General features: G+C 35.7%; 1 long non-coding RNA gene across 3 annotated transcripts in view; it reads left to right on the top strand.

The window, feature by feature from the left end:
• The first annotated feature begins 588 nt into the window (after positions 1 to 588).
• The window catches only part of LOC112134715 (uncharacterized), a 47,769-nt gene continuing 35,004 nt past the window's right edge, over positions 589 to 13,353 (top strand). For all 3 annotated transcript variants that reach the window (XR_008527913.2, XR_008527914.2, XR_010141108.1), the window contains exon 1: positions 589 to 728. This is a non-coding gene — a long non-coding RNA (uncharacterized LOC112134715). The remainder of the gene's footprint in view (positions 729 to 13,353) is intronic.

The following is a 13,353-nucleotide window of genomic DNA, read 5'->3' as shown; positions in this document are numbered from 1 at the left end:
AAGATATTATCATCTTAAACTTACATTCGTGTCAGTATGATTTCTCTCGAGGGATGTGTCTATGTACCTGTGCTTCTTGAAAGTGAGTCATGTTATTGTCAGTTGTACCTAGTAAATTATCCTTAAGTATATTCAACAAAAGATAGGGAATTGGAAGTTTTAGTACTACCAAAAAGTAGACTAGGGCAAAAAAGTCGATTGTTCTGGAGTGATATTAGAAAGACGGCAGATTAAGAAGCTGTAGACCTTCACTCACCCATGGTAAGACAATGAAAAGTGACATATGGACCAAAATGACTTTAACGTTTCAAAAACCACTTTAGAAGTTGCATCAACCAAGTGAATGCCAGAAGAAACAGCCACAATAACAATAGTAGAATATCTTGTAGGATTTTTGCTTCTCCTTGCTCCATTCACTCCTTGGAGCAGCGTGACACAGTCAAGAGAAAGTTGTCCAATTCCTACTCAATCTGGAAGGGAATAAGTGGAACTTGCAGCATTTGGGCTTGTCTAGGGGCTGCCAGGATACTGGTCTCTGTGTCACCTGACTTGGAGAGTTGATTGGAATGGTGGCATTGTTAGGACATCAGGTTGGAGGCCACTGAAAACAGTGGTGATTGCCATGGTGAAGAAAGCTGAAAGGCAACTGGAGACCTGCAGGCACCTAAAGGCAACAGATCAAGGAAGAGGAACATGACAAAATGCTTATGGCTTCAAGAAGAAATAGGGTGAGACTCTTAAGGAAATTAAAACATTTAAAAGCAATTGTGTAAATGGATGAACTGGAACAAAAGTGACTCGTCACCCAGTGACTAGTCATTTCTAGAAAAGGCTTGAAAGAACAATGCATGTGTACATGGGGCTGATTAGTGAGTATTTTCCCTTGCATGGAGCCAGTCTGCAAAGGATGGCAGAAGTGGTTGGCTTTGCTGTTGTTGCTTTGTTCTGTTTTTCTCTTGGTGTTTTACATGCCCAGTTTTCAAAAAAGGATTAAAAGTCATGTAAAGAAACAGTGAATATGGCCATTCAAAGGAACAACATTGGTGTCTAGAAATTAACCCTAAAGAAACATAGGCCTTGACAATGACTTTAAAATAACTGTCTTAAGTATGCACAATGAGCTAAAGAGAAGGGAAAGAGAATTACATGAAAGCAGGAAGACAATATATGAACAAAATAATATCAACAAAGATTGAAATTATAAGAATGAATCAAACAGAAATTCTGGAACTGAGAAAATATAATAACAGAATTACAAAACTAACTAGAGGCATTCAATAGCAGAATTAAACAGATGAAATAATCAGCAAATTTAAAGACAGGTCATTTGAAATTACAGAGTCAAAGGAGCAGAAATGAACAGAATGAACTGAGAAATGCCACGGGTACTTATGGGACACCATCAAGCCAACCAACACGTACATTATGGAAGTCCAAGTAAAATAAACCCCAAAAGACCCTCACTGAGATACATTATAGTGAAAATGCCAAAAGTTAAGACAGAGAAACTTCAAAGTAGCAAGAGAAAAATGGCTTACCTTGTGCATGGTAGCCTTATAAGATTATCATGATTTTTTAAGGAGAAACCTTATAGGCCAAAAGGCAATGGAAACTAATGTAAAACATATTTAAAGTCAAAGGGAAAAAAATTCTGAGAACACTATGTCTGGCAACACTGATCTTCAAAAATGAGAGAAAACTAAGACATTTCCAGGTAAACAAAAGCTGAGGGAATTGATTACTACCAGATGTACTGTATAAGAAATGCTAAAGGGAGTCCTTCAAATTTAAATGAAAGAATGCCAGAGAGTAAGTTAAAGCAATACAAACAAAATGAAGTTCTCAGGTAAAGGTAATTATCATGACAAAAATATTTTATTATTTTAGTTTTGGTTTGTAATTCCACTTTTAATTCTTTCATAAGGTTTAGAGGACAAAAGCATAAATCGATGCTAATGGGTACAAAACATATAAAAATGTAATTTTTGACATCAACAACAAAAAGAGGAAACTAAGTTGTTAAGAAGTAAAGTTTTATATGCAATTAAAGTTAAGTTTTTATCAGATTAAAACAGCATGCTGTAACTTTAGAATGTTTTTTGTAATCCCCATGGTAACAAAAAGCAATAACTAAAGACTATACAAGAAAGGAAATGAGAAGGAAATCAAATCACAATGTATCACTACATAAAGTTAACTAAAAAAAGTTAACACAAAGAAAGTCAATAAGGAAAGAAATGAAGGACAAAAAGCTCAAAGAAATACTGAAAACAATTAACAGAATTACAAGAGTAAATTCTTTCCCTTAAGGAATTACATAAAATACAGAAGAATTAAATTCCCTGTCAAAAGATGCACATTTGCAGAATAGATATATACACAGGATCTAACTACATGCTGTCTACAACTGACTCACTTTAGATCTGAGAACACTCATATGTTAAAAGGATGAAAAAAGATATTCTATGCAAATAGCCATCAAAAGAGAGCAGGGGTGGCTATACTAATGTCATGCAAAATAAACTTTGAGCCAGAAACTGTTAGAGGAGACAAAGAACATTATTTAGTGATAAAATAATTAAGCCACTAAGAAAATATAACAATTACATATACACCCAACATCAGAGCTCCTAAGTATATGAAAGAAACATTGACAGAAAGAAAGAAAAAATAGACAGCTCTATAAAATAGTAGAAAATTTTAATATCTCACATGTAATAATGAAAAGGACAGATCAATAAAGAAACAGAAGGTTTGAAAACAGTATAAATAAATTAGACCTAACAAACATACACAAAACATTTCAAACAACAGTATAAGAATACTCATTTTTCTCAAGTACATATAGAACATTCTCTATGATAGATCAAATGTTGGGCCAAAAAGCAAGTCTTAATAAATTAAAAAAAATGAAATCATGCAAGGTTTCTTTGCTACTTGCAAGGGGATGAAACTAGAAGTAAGTATCCGATGGAACTGGAAAATTTACTAAATTGTGGAAATCAAATAAGACACTATTAATCAACCAATGGGCAGAAAAGATATCACATGGGAAACTAGAAAATACCTTGAGGCAGATGAGAGAAAAATACAACATTCTAAAACATATGACCACTGTGAAAGCAGCGCCAGGGAAAATATACAGCTTCAAAAGCTAACACTAAAAATAAATTTTAAAATTTCAAATTAAAAACCTTACTGAGGGAACAAGAAAAAGAAGACAAACTAAATCTACAGTTAGCAAAAGAAGGGGGATAATAATTATTAGGAGAGAAGCAAGTGAAATAGAGAATATAAAACTATAGAAATATTTTGATTCTGGTAGCTTTGAAATAAATATTAAAATCAGAGAGTATAAGGCCTCTAAATTTGCTTTGAATTTTCATGATTGTTCTGGCTATTCAGAATCTCTTGAGATTTCATGTGAATTTTAGGATGTTTTTCTATATCTGCAAAAAAAAATACCTTCTGAATTTTGACATGGATTGTTTTGGGATTTTGATATGGATTGTATTGAATCTGTTGATGAATTAGAGTAGTATTGAAAAAACTGATTTTTGCTTGTTGATTTTGTACCCTGAAACTTTGCTTAATTCCTTTCAGTTAAAACAATGTTTTATTAGATTATTTAGGATTTTCCACTTATACAATCATGTCATCTGCAAACAGAAAAAAAATTTCACCCTCTTTTTTGCTTTGAATGCCTTTTGTTTCCTTTTCTTGACTAACTTCTCTGGGTTCCTGTACTGTGTTAGATAGAAGTGGCAAAAGTGGGCATCCTTGTTTTGTTCTTTCTGATCTTACGGGAAAAGGTTTCAGTGTCCTATCATCGAGTATGGTGATAGCTGTGTGTTGGTCATAAATGGCTAAACCTATTAGAAGACAACAAAAGTGAAAAGTTTCATACATTAGATTTGGTAATGGTTTATTGGATACAACACCAAAAGCACAAGCAACAGAAAAAAATAGGTAAATTGGTTTATATAAAATTTAAAAATGTCTGTGAATCAAAGAATACAATCAACAGAATGATAAGGCAGCCAACAGAATGAGAGTAAATATTTGTACATCACACGGTGGATAAAAGGTAAACATCTAAAACATAAAAGAACTCCTACAACTCAATGACACAAAAATCCCCAAACAACCCAATTCAAAAATTGGCAAAGAAGCGGAATAAATATTTCATCAAAGAAGACGTACAAATGATCAACAAGCATGTGAAAAGAAGCTCAACACCCCTAATTAGAAAAATGCAAATTAAAAACTCAGTGAGATACCATCTATAAGATGGCTACTATTAAAAAAATAGAAAGTAACCCATTTTGACAAAGATGTGAAGAAATTAGAACATGTGTGCACTGTTGACGTGTATGTAAAATGGTGCGTACACTAGGGAAAACAATATGGTTGTTTCTCACAAAATGGAAAACAGAATTATGATGTGATCCAGCTTTTTCATTTGCGGATATATACCCAAAATAATTGAAAGCAGGGCTCAAAGTAATGTTAGTACACCCATGATCACAAGCCTCCATCTATGGATGAAATGAAATTAATGAAAAAGCAAAATGTCAGAATCCATAAAGTGGGGCATTTTTTGAGTCTGAAAAAGATGGAAAATCTGATAGATGCTACAACGTGAATGAACCTTGAGGACATTATGTTAAATGAAATAAGTCAATCACAAAAAGACAAATATTTTGTGATTCCACTTCTATGAGGTGCCTAGAGCAGTCAAATTTATGGAGACAGAAAGTAGAATGGTGGTTGCCAGGGGCTGCAGAGAGGGAGGAAGGAATGGGGAGTTGTCATTTCATGAGTAGAGTTTTAGTTTCAAGATGAAAAGTTTAGGAGAGTGGGTGTGTAGCAATATTAATCTACTTAACACCACAAACTGTAGACTTAAAAATGATTAAATGGTAAATGTAGTTATATATATTTTACTACAACTAAAAATATACAATATATTTGTTATAATTCACAAATATACATTTAACTTTCAGAATGAAAGTAGTTAATAAAATTCATACGTTTTACTAGTTTTTAAAGCACAATCCTTAGAATAATGACAAAGCTGATTTCTAGTGTATGGTAAGACATAATTCTAGGTTTAATTAACATATTAAAATATTTATTAATACTTTTCTATAGTTTCTTATAAATAAAAATCTACTTATAGTAAAAAATCTTAAACTTGTTAATAAATCAGTAAATCTTTGCTCTTAAATAACTGTTCTTTAGGTAGTTCATATTAATATAATTTATTTGCTTGTGTTTTCAATATTAGCTAGACTTTTAGCATATTGCTTCCATCATAATAATATATCACATAAATAATACTAATAAGTTAAAATAACATACTTAACACTTGATTCATATACCAAGTCATAGTTTTGAAATATCCATATACATATTCACTTTGCAGTTTATAAAATAATGATTTCCTTGAAGTATACATAATTTCATATAAACTTCCTTGATGTAAGGTTAAATGGATTTTAGAAACTAATTTTTATTGCAGTTCATATGTACTACCAAGAGAACAGTAATAATAACCAAGAGATATAATAACCAAGAGTAATAATAACCAAGAGAACAGTAATAGTAACAGAAGTCCTATTAGTTCAATTACTGTGCATAATAGTATTTTCTTTGCATGATTTCAATTGATTTGTAGGTTTGATTTGTGCTTACTTCCTTTAAGTTTTCTTTTTTCTTTTTTTTTTTTTTTTTTTTCAGATGAAGGCTTCTTCTATCGCCCAGGCTAGAGTGCAGTGGCACAATCTCGGCTCACGGCAACCTCCACCTCCCAGGTTCATGCGATTCTCCTGTCCCATGCTCCCCAGTAGCTTGGATTACAGGCAACCACCACCATACTCGGCTAATTTTTGTATTTTTAGTAGAGACAGGATTTCCCCATGTTGGCCAGGTTGGTCTTGAACTCTTGTCCTCAAATGATCTGCCCACCTCAGCCTCCCAAAGTGCTTGGATTACAGGCATGAGGCACTGCGCCCGGTCTTCTTCATTTAAGTTTTCTACTAAATATCCCTTTCAAACAAAATTATCCTCATAGGAAATACCCTTGGCTGGGCACAGTGGCTCATGCCTATAATCCCAGCACTTTGGGAGGCTGAGGCTGGAGGATAGCTTGAACATAGGAGTTCATGAGCAGCCTGTTCAGAATGACAAAACCAGTCTGATACGGTTTGGCTCAGTGTTCCCATCCAAATCTCATCACCAATTGTAATCCTCATGTGTTGAGGGAGGGACGTGGTAGGAGGTGATTGGATTACGGGGTAGTTTTCCCCATGCTGTTCTCATGATAGTGAGTTCTCATGAGATCTGATGGTTTAAAAGTGTAGCACTCCCTCTCCTCCCCTCCTGCTGCCATGTAAGATGCGCCTTGCTTCTCCTTTGCCTTCTGCCACGATTATAAATTTTCTGAGGCCTCCCCTGGCATGAGACTGTAGAACCGTGAATCAATTTAACCTCTTTTCTTTTTTTCTTTCTTCTTCTTTTTTTTTTAATTATGCTTTAAGTTCTAGGGTACATGTGCATAACGTGCAGGTTTGTTACATGGGTATACATGTGCCATGTTGGTGTGCTGCACCCATTAACTCGTCATTTGCATTAGGTATATCTCCTAATGCTATCCCTCCCCCCTCCCCCCACCCCATGACATGCCCTGGTGTGTGATGTTCCCCTTCCTGTGTCCAAGTGTTCTCATTGTTCAATTCCCACCTATAAGTGAGAACATGTGGTGTTCGGTCTTTTGTCCTTGCAATAGTTTGCTGAGAATAATGGTTTCCAGCTTCATCCATGTCCCTACAAAGGACATGAACTCATCCTTTTTTATGGCTGCATAGTATTCCGTGGTATATATGAGCCACATTTTCTTTATCCAGTCTATCATTGATGGACTTTTGGGCTGGTTCCAAGTCTTTGCTATTGTGAATAGTGCTGCAATAAACATACGTGTGCATGTGTCTTTATAGCAGCATGATTTATAATCCTTTGGGTATATACCCAGTAATGGGATGGCTGAGTCCAGTGGTATTTCTAGTTCTAGATCCTTGAGAAATCGCCACACTATCTTTCACAATGGTTGAACTAGTTTACAGTCCCACCAACAGTGTAAAAGTGTTCCTATTTCTCCACATCCTCTCCAGCACCTGTTGTTTCCTGACTTTTCAATGATCGCCATTCTAACTGGTGTGAGATGGTATCTCATTGTGGTTTTGATTTGCATTTCTCTGATGACCAGTGATGATGAGCATTTTTTCATGTGTCTGTTGGCTGCATAGATGTCTTCTTTGGCGAAGTGCCTGTTCATATCCTTTGCCCACTTTGTGATGGGGTTGTTTGCTTTTTTCTTGTAAATTCATTTGATTTCTTTGTAGATTCTAGATATTAGCCCTTTGTCAGATGAGTAGATTGCAAAAATTTTCTCCCATTCTGTAGGTTGCATGTTCACTCTGATGGTAGTTTCTTTTGCTGTGGAAAAGCTCTTTAGTTTAGTTAGATCCCACTTATCAATTCTGGCTTTTGTTGCCATTGCTTTTGATGTTTTAGACATGAAGTCTTTGCCCATGCCTATGTCCTGAATGGTATTGCCTAGGTTTTCTTCTAGAGTTTTTATGGTTTTAGGTCTAACATTTAAGTCTTTAATCCATCTTGAATTAATTTTTGTATAAGGTGTAAGGAAGGGATCCAGTTTCAGCTTTCTATATAAGGCTAGTCAGTTTTCCCAGCACCATTTATTAAATAGGGAATCCTTTCTCCATTTCTTGTTTTTTTTCAGGTTTGTCAAAGATCAGATGGTTGTAGATGTGTGGTATTACTTCTGAGGGCTCTGTTCTGTTCCATTGGTCTATATCTCTGCTTTGGTACCAGTACCATGCTGTTTTGGTTACTGTAGCCTTGTAGTATAGTTTGAAGTCAGGTAGTGTGATGCTTCCAGCTTTCTTCTTTTGGCTTAGGATTGTCTTGGCAATGCAGGCCCTGTTTTGGTTCCATATGAACTTTAAAGTAGATTTTTCCAATTCTGTGAAGAAAGTCATTGGTAGATTGATGGGGATGGCACTGAATCTATAAATTACCTTGCACAGTATGGCCATTTTACCTCTTTTCTTTATAAATTACCCAGTCTCACGTAGTTCTTTATAGCAGTCTAATACACCATCTCAACAAAAAAGCACAAAAATTAGCTGGGCATGGTGTCATATGACTATAGTCCCAGCTACTCGGGAGTCTGGGGTTGGGGGATCACCTGAGCCAGGGAGGTTGAGGTTTCCAGTGAGCTGTGATCATGCCACTCCACTCCAGCCTAGGCAAGAGAGCAAGACTCCATATCAAAAAAAAAAAAAAGAAAAGAAAAGAAAAAAGAAAAGAAAAGAAAGAAATAACCCTTACATATTATCAGAGTGAAAAACAAACTTACCTAAGCAGTAGAAAATAATCACTGAAAAAGAGGATATTTGAATGCAAAAAAAAGTGTCAATGTATTTGCAAAGCAGCACTCCTATTTCTTTGTAAGTTATGATAAGTTACTTCTTCATGGGCACTTATGTCAACATGGAAACTTCTTCTTACACTTTATTTTTATAACTTCTTAACACTTTAGCAAAATTATAAGTTATCTGAGAAAGATGAAATACCAAATCAATGGAAAACAAAGATAAAACATTATTCTAATTATAGCAGTAACTTTTTATTATATTTCATATAGAGTTCAAGCCAATTTTTTGCGTATACTTAATTTAAATTTACTTTTGGTTTTCTAAACTGCAGTAAAATTAGTTTTGATGGAAATTAGCTTTGCAAATGTCATTTTCCCAATTATAATTTTATATTATATATATATATTGCCTTTTCTTGCTTTCCCATGACTTCTCTAAATTTTAGTCTATAAAATTATTTGAATTTTTTAAATATTGGAGTCAGACTTAAGAGAAACCTAATGATGTGAATTAAAAATCATCATTCTATCACTTAAAATATTTTGAATGCTTTATATGTGCCAGGCCCCGTAAAAGATCTATTATACAACAGAAAACAAACTAAGACACAGAGAGGTTAATTACTTTTAATTTTTGCCTAAATGACTCAGCTCATAATTAGCATTGCTAATTTCAAACCCAGGTCTTTTTGACTTTAAAGGCTAAGCATTTAATCAGTTTGGTATATTGAGATGCTAGCTCAGAATCACTGGAAAGGGATGGGAAAACTTGAGCAATCTGAGGTAATACCACTAGCATATTTTGGAGGTCGATTTTAGGCCCGGGTCTTTTCAGTTCTGACATCCACTCAAGATTCTTTGCATCATCTTGTCTTCCAAAATGTAGAGTGCATCATTTGCCTTCAATAAATGCTGGTTTCTGACTGCATCCCCACCTCTACAAACCTCCTCTCCCTAAACAATACAAAATCATAAGAACATGTGTTGCCCTATAGTAGACCTAGGGGAGTTTATCAGCAAGTACATTTGAGGAAGAATAACAAATAGCATTGAGAAGGACAAAGGAAGAAATTATAGAGAAGAAAAAAATACAAGAAAAATTTTAAAATATAATTATTTGTTTTCCCCTGTAAAATTGGTGACCACTATGCATAGTTTCTTATGTCTATGTGAATTCTTACAATCTATTTATATCCTCTTGTGATTTCAGTAAGCAAATAAATAATATTCTCCTGTCCTCTTCAATAGCAAATTCAGAAGTCAGTGGAAAATTAGGTACTGGTACCATGTCTTTCTTTGGGCTGCTATAACAAAAATATCCTAGACTGCATGTCTTGTAAACAACAAAAATGTATTTCTCACAGTTCCAGAGGCTGGGAAGTCCAAGGTTGAAGTGCCAGCCAATTCAGTGTCTGGTGAGGGCAGCTTCCTGGGGCACTGACAGCCATCTTCTAGCTGTGTCCTCACATGGTAGGAGGGGCAAGGGGTCTCTCTGGAGTTTGTTTTATAAGAGCACTAATCCTATTCATGATGGCTCTGCCTTCATGACCTAATTTCCTCCCGCCAGCTCCCTGCCTTAACACCATCACCATAAGGGTGAAATTTCAACATATGAATTTGGAAAGGACATAACATCTAGTCTGCAGCAGACCTTCTAGATTGAGAGAAAAGAGTCAGTTTTATTGTTAGGGATGATTTTGGAACCTTGCTGAGAATTGTGTCCTCAGTGGGCTTCTTCAAACGAATCAGGCCCACAACCCTCCCTGAGTCCCTGACATGAATCCAAAATTGTGGACTTTCACTGAAGGGACATGCTGCTCATAGCATTGATGCTAACAGAGCAGAGATAACACTCGAGGCAGGAAAAGGAGAGAGAGAGAGAGAGAGAATGGATCACATCAAGCATGCTTACTCTCTTTGAGTAAACGAGCCAGTGAACATACAGAGATGCACCAGTGGCAAATGAGTCGGTACATTACTAACCATCTATTGACACCCTCCTGTTGGTTCCCTATACTGGTGTAGTAATGCAACTTCGATTTTCAAAATTTTCTGTTTTACCATGAACCTGTTAGAATCATACCATCTTAATTTTAATATATTTAAGGAGCTGGAAATGTCATATGATTTATAATGATTTAGAGAAATTCCTTAGTTCCTTTTTATGAACCAAGCAAATTAGGTCCAAATAATTATCATTGAGTTATTTTTCACCAAGGAGTTTCAGGAGCATAACTTGTAACTTTTGCTAAGTGTTTCTCTTTTTTTAATTTATGAGAAACTTCCTCATAAATAGGTCTTCAACAATAAAAAATATAGGCTCAAGATTATAAGTCCTTTAGAACTATTTTTAAATGCTTATTTATTAAGCATAGTCCTGTTCCCTTTCCATGAGACAGAACTAGACAGAAAATCAATTTTAATGTGCAAAGAGACTTTATAACTATAGACAAATCAAATTTTCTGGTAATAACATATAAATATGTGCTAACCTGTCTTCATATAACAAGATGTAATGGACATCTCAGTGATTAGGTTGTTAAAGCACCTGCATCAACAATTGCTATTTTCCAGACATTGAATTAATAACATTTAATACCAACTGCTATCTGAGGCTGCAAACCTCTGACTTTAGTTGTTCTTTACTTGCCAGGTCTGAATAAAGGAATATGGGGGTCTTAGTTTGAGTTCTCTTAAAGTGGACATGGAGACAGGGATCTGGAGATCCTAATATATCACAGGAGAATCGGAAGGAGGGCTGGGAAGTGGGGTGAGTGTCAATGGCTGAGTTCATGGAAGGAGCAGGTAGAAAGAAAAATTGGACTTACTCCTATTTATTCTGCTTCCAGGTCAACAGACTTGAACTTTTAATGCATTATTTGTGCCCACTTGCCTTTGACTATTAGAATCAACAAACAAGAGAACTTAAGAGTCTTGCATTGTGGCCTTTATTTACTTTTCTCACACACTATAGTGCTATAATTAAGACTAGAAATGAAGCATCATGATATTTTCATGATATTTGCATGTAGGTATGTTTCGATGTTTTGTTCTTGTTTCTTTGCATATTTGTTTTCTTCTCCTCCAAGGCAACAGGGCAAACATTTCCTTGTTAATGATAAGAGAATAAACGGTAAATATAGTAGGCTTTGCAGGCAACAAAGGCCTCTGTTGCATATTCTTAAAAAATACCTTTAAGCATGTAAAGGTCATTTTTATTGTATGAGCTGTACAAACACAGGCCATGGTTGATTGCTGTAAGGAAAGAGATGTTTAGTATTTATTGTCTATGCATTTCAATATAATCTAATTTAGAAATAGTAGCAATTAAGTTAACTTTTTAAAAAATATAAGTGTCCCAACTCCCCTGCTAAGGTGGTCTCAAGGAGGGCCTAGGAAGGAGCCGGAACTTTCATCACTCCTGGGTACCACAGGCCCCAGCCCCATGGTGTTAGTGGAGATCACGTGGCTAGTGTATTAGTCCATTCTCACACTGCTATAAATAACTACCCAAGACTGGGTAGTTTATGAAGAAAATAGGTTTAATTGACTGACAGTTCCACAGGCTGTACAGGAAGCATGGCTGAGAGGCCTCAGAGAACTTACAATCATGGCAGAAGACAAAGGCGAAGCAACCACATCTTACCACGGTGGAGCAGGAAAGAGGGGAAAGATGCTACACACTTTTAACCCATTTATGCCTGAGGTTGCAATTTTTTGAGTTTGAAAAAAATCAGACCTTGGCAATGGCCTTGAGCAGTAGGATATAAATAACTCCAATATGCTCAGTGTTCCAATAATGGAACATTAGACATAAATGTGTTTAAACAAGCAGATCTCATGAAAATTCCATCACAAAAGAGCCCTAGGGGGATGGTGCTAAACCACTAGAAACAGCCCCCATGATCCAATAACCTCCCACCAGGCCCTACCTCCAAAACTCGGGATCACGGTTCAACATGATATTTGGGTGGGGACACAGAGCCAAACCATATCAAGTAGTGTGAACTTTCATCTCCACCTGTTGCCATAAGAAGCCTCTCCCCTCCCCAAGGGGCGGTGTCAGAGGAGGCCAAGTAGAGTCAGGATTTTCACCACTGCAGAGAGGTATTGAGACCACCTTGCCCTTTTGCTGTTGGTGGATGCCACATGGAGATAAATAACAAGGAGCACTCCTACCAAAGGGTAGCATTGGTGAAAGCCTGCAGGAAACCCAGAGCTCACACCCCCAACCAGCAGTAAAAAGGTTGACACATGGATGTCAACAGAATCTAGTGGGAACTTGAACTACTATCCAACCTGGCAGTCATGAGGCAGTGCCCACCTTCCATCCAGGGCAGTGTCAGACAAAGCCAACGAAGCAGGTTTAAGTGAGACCCAGAATGCCATAACATAATATTCCAATGACCAGATCCCCATTAAAAACCACTTGTCATACCACAAACCAGAAATATCTCAGTTTGAATAACAGAAGATACTCAACAGATGCCAACACCAAGATGATACAGATGAGGATCAGACAATGATTTTAACTCAGCCATCATATAAATGCTTCAACAAGGAATTACTAAAAAGCTTGAAACAAATTAAAAAATAAAAAATCAGAATGAAGAAACAGAAATTTACAGTAAAGAAATGGAGTAAAAAAATAAGAAAATGGAATTTTTGTAACTGAAATGTACTATAATCAAAAATATTCAAATATGCCTCAATAGATGGACTCAACAGCAGAATGAAAAGGATAGAAAAAAGTACCACAAAATCTAAAGAAAGAACTATAGAAATAACCAATTTGAATAAGAGAAATAAAATAGGCAGGAAAAAGAAATGAGCAGAGCTTTCTGGACCTGTTGAAATATAACAAAATATCTAATATTTGTATCATCAGAGTC

This window comes from Pongo abelii, chromosome 7 (genome assembly GCF_028885655.2).
Source record: "Pongo abelii isolate AG06213 chromosome 7, NHGRI_mPonAbe1-v2.0_pri, whole genome shotgun sequence".
NCBI lineage: Eukaryota > Metazoa > Chordata > Mammalia > Primates > Hominidae > Pongo > Pongo abelii.
This window is presented reverse-complemented; position numbering and strand designations above follow the sequence as displayed.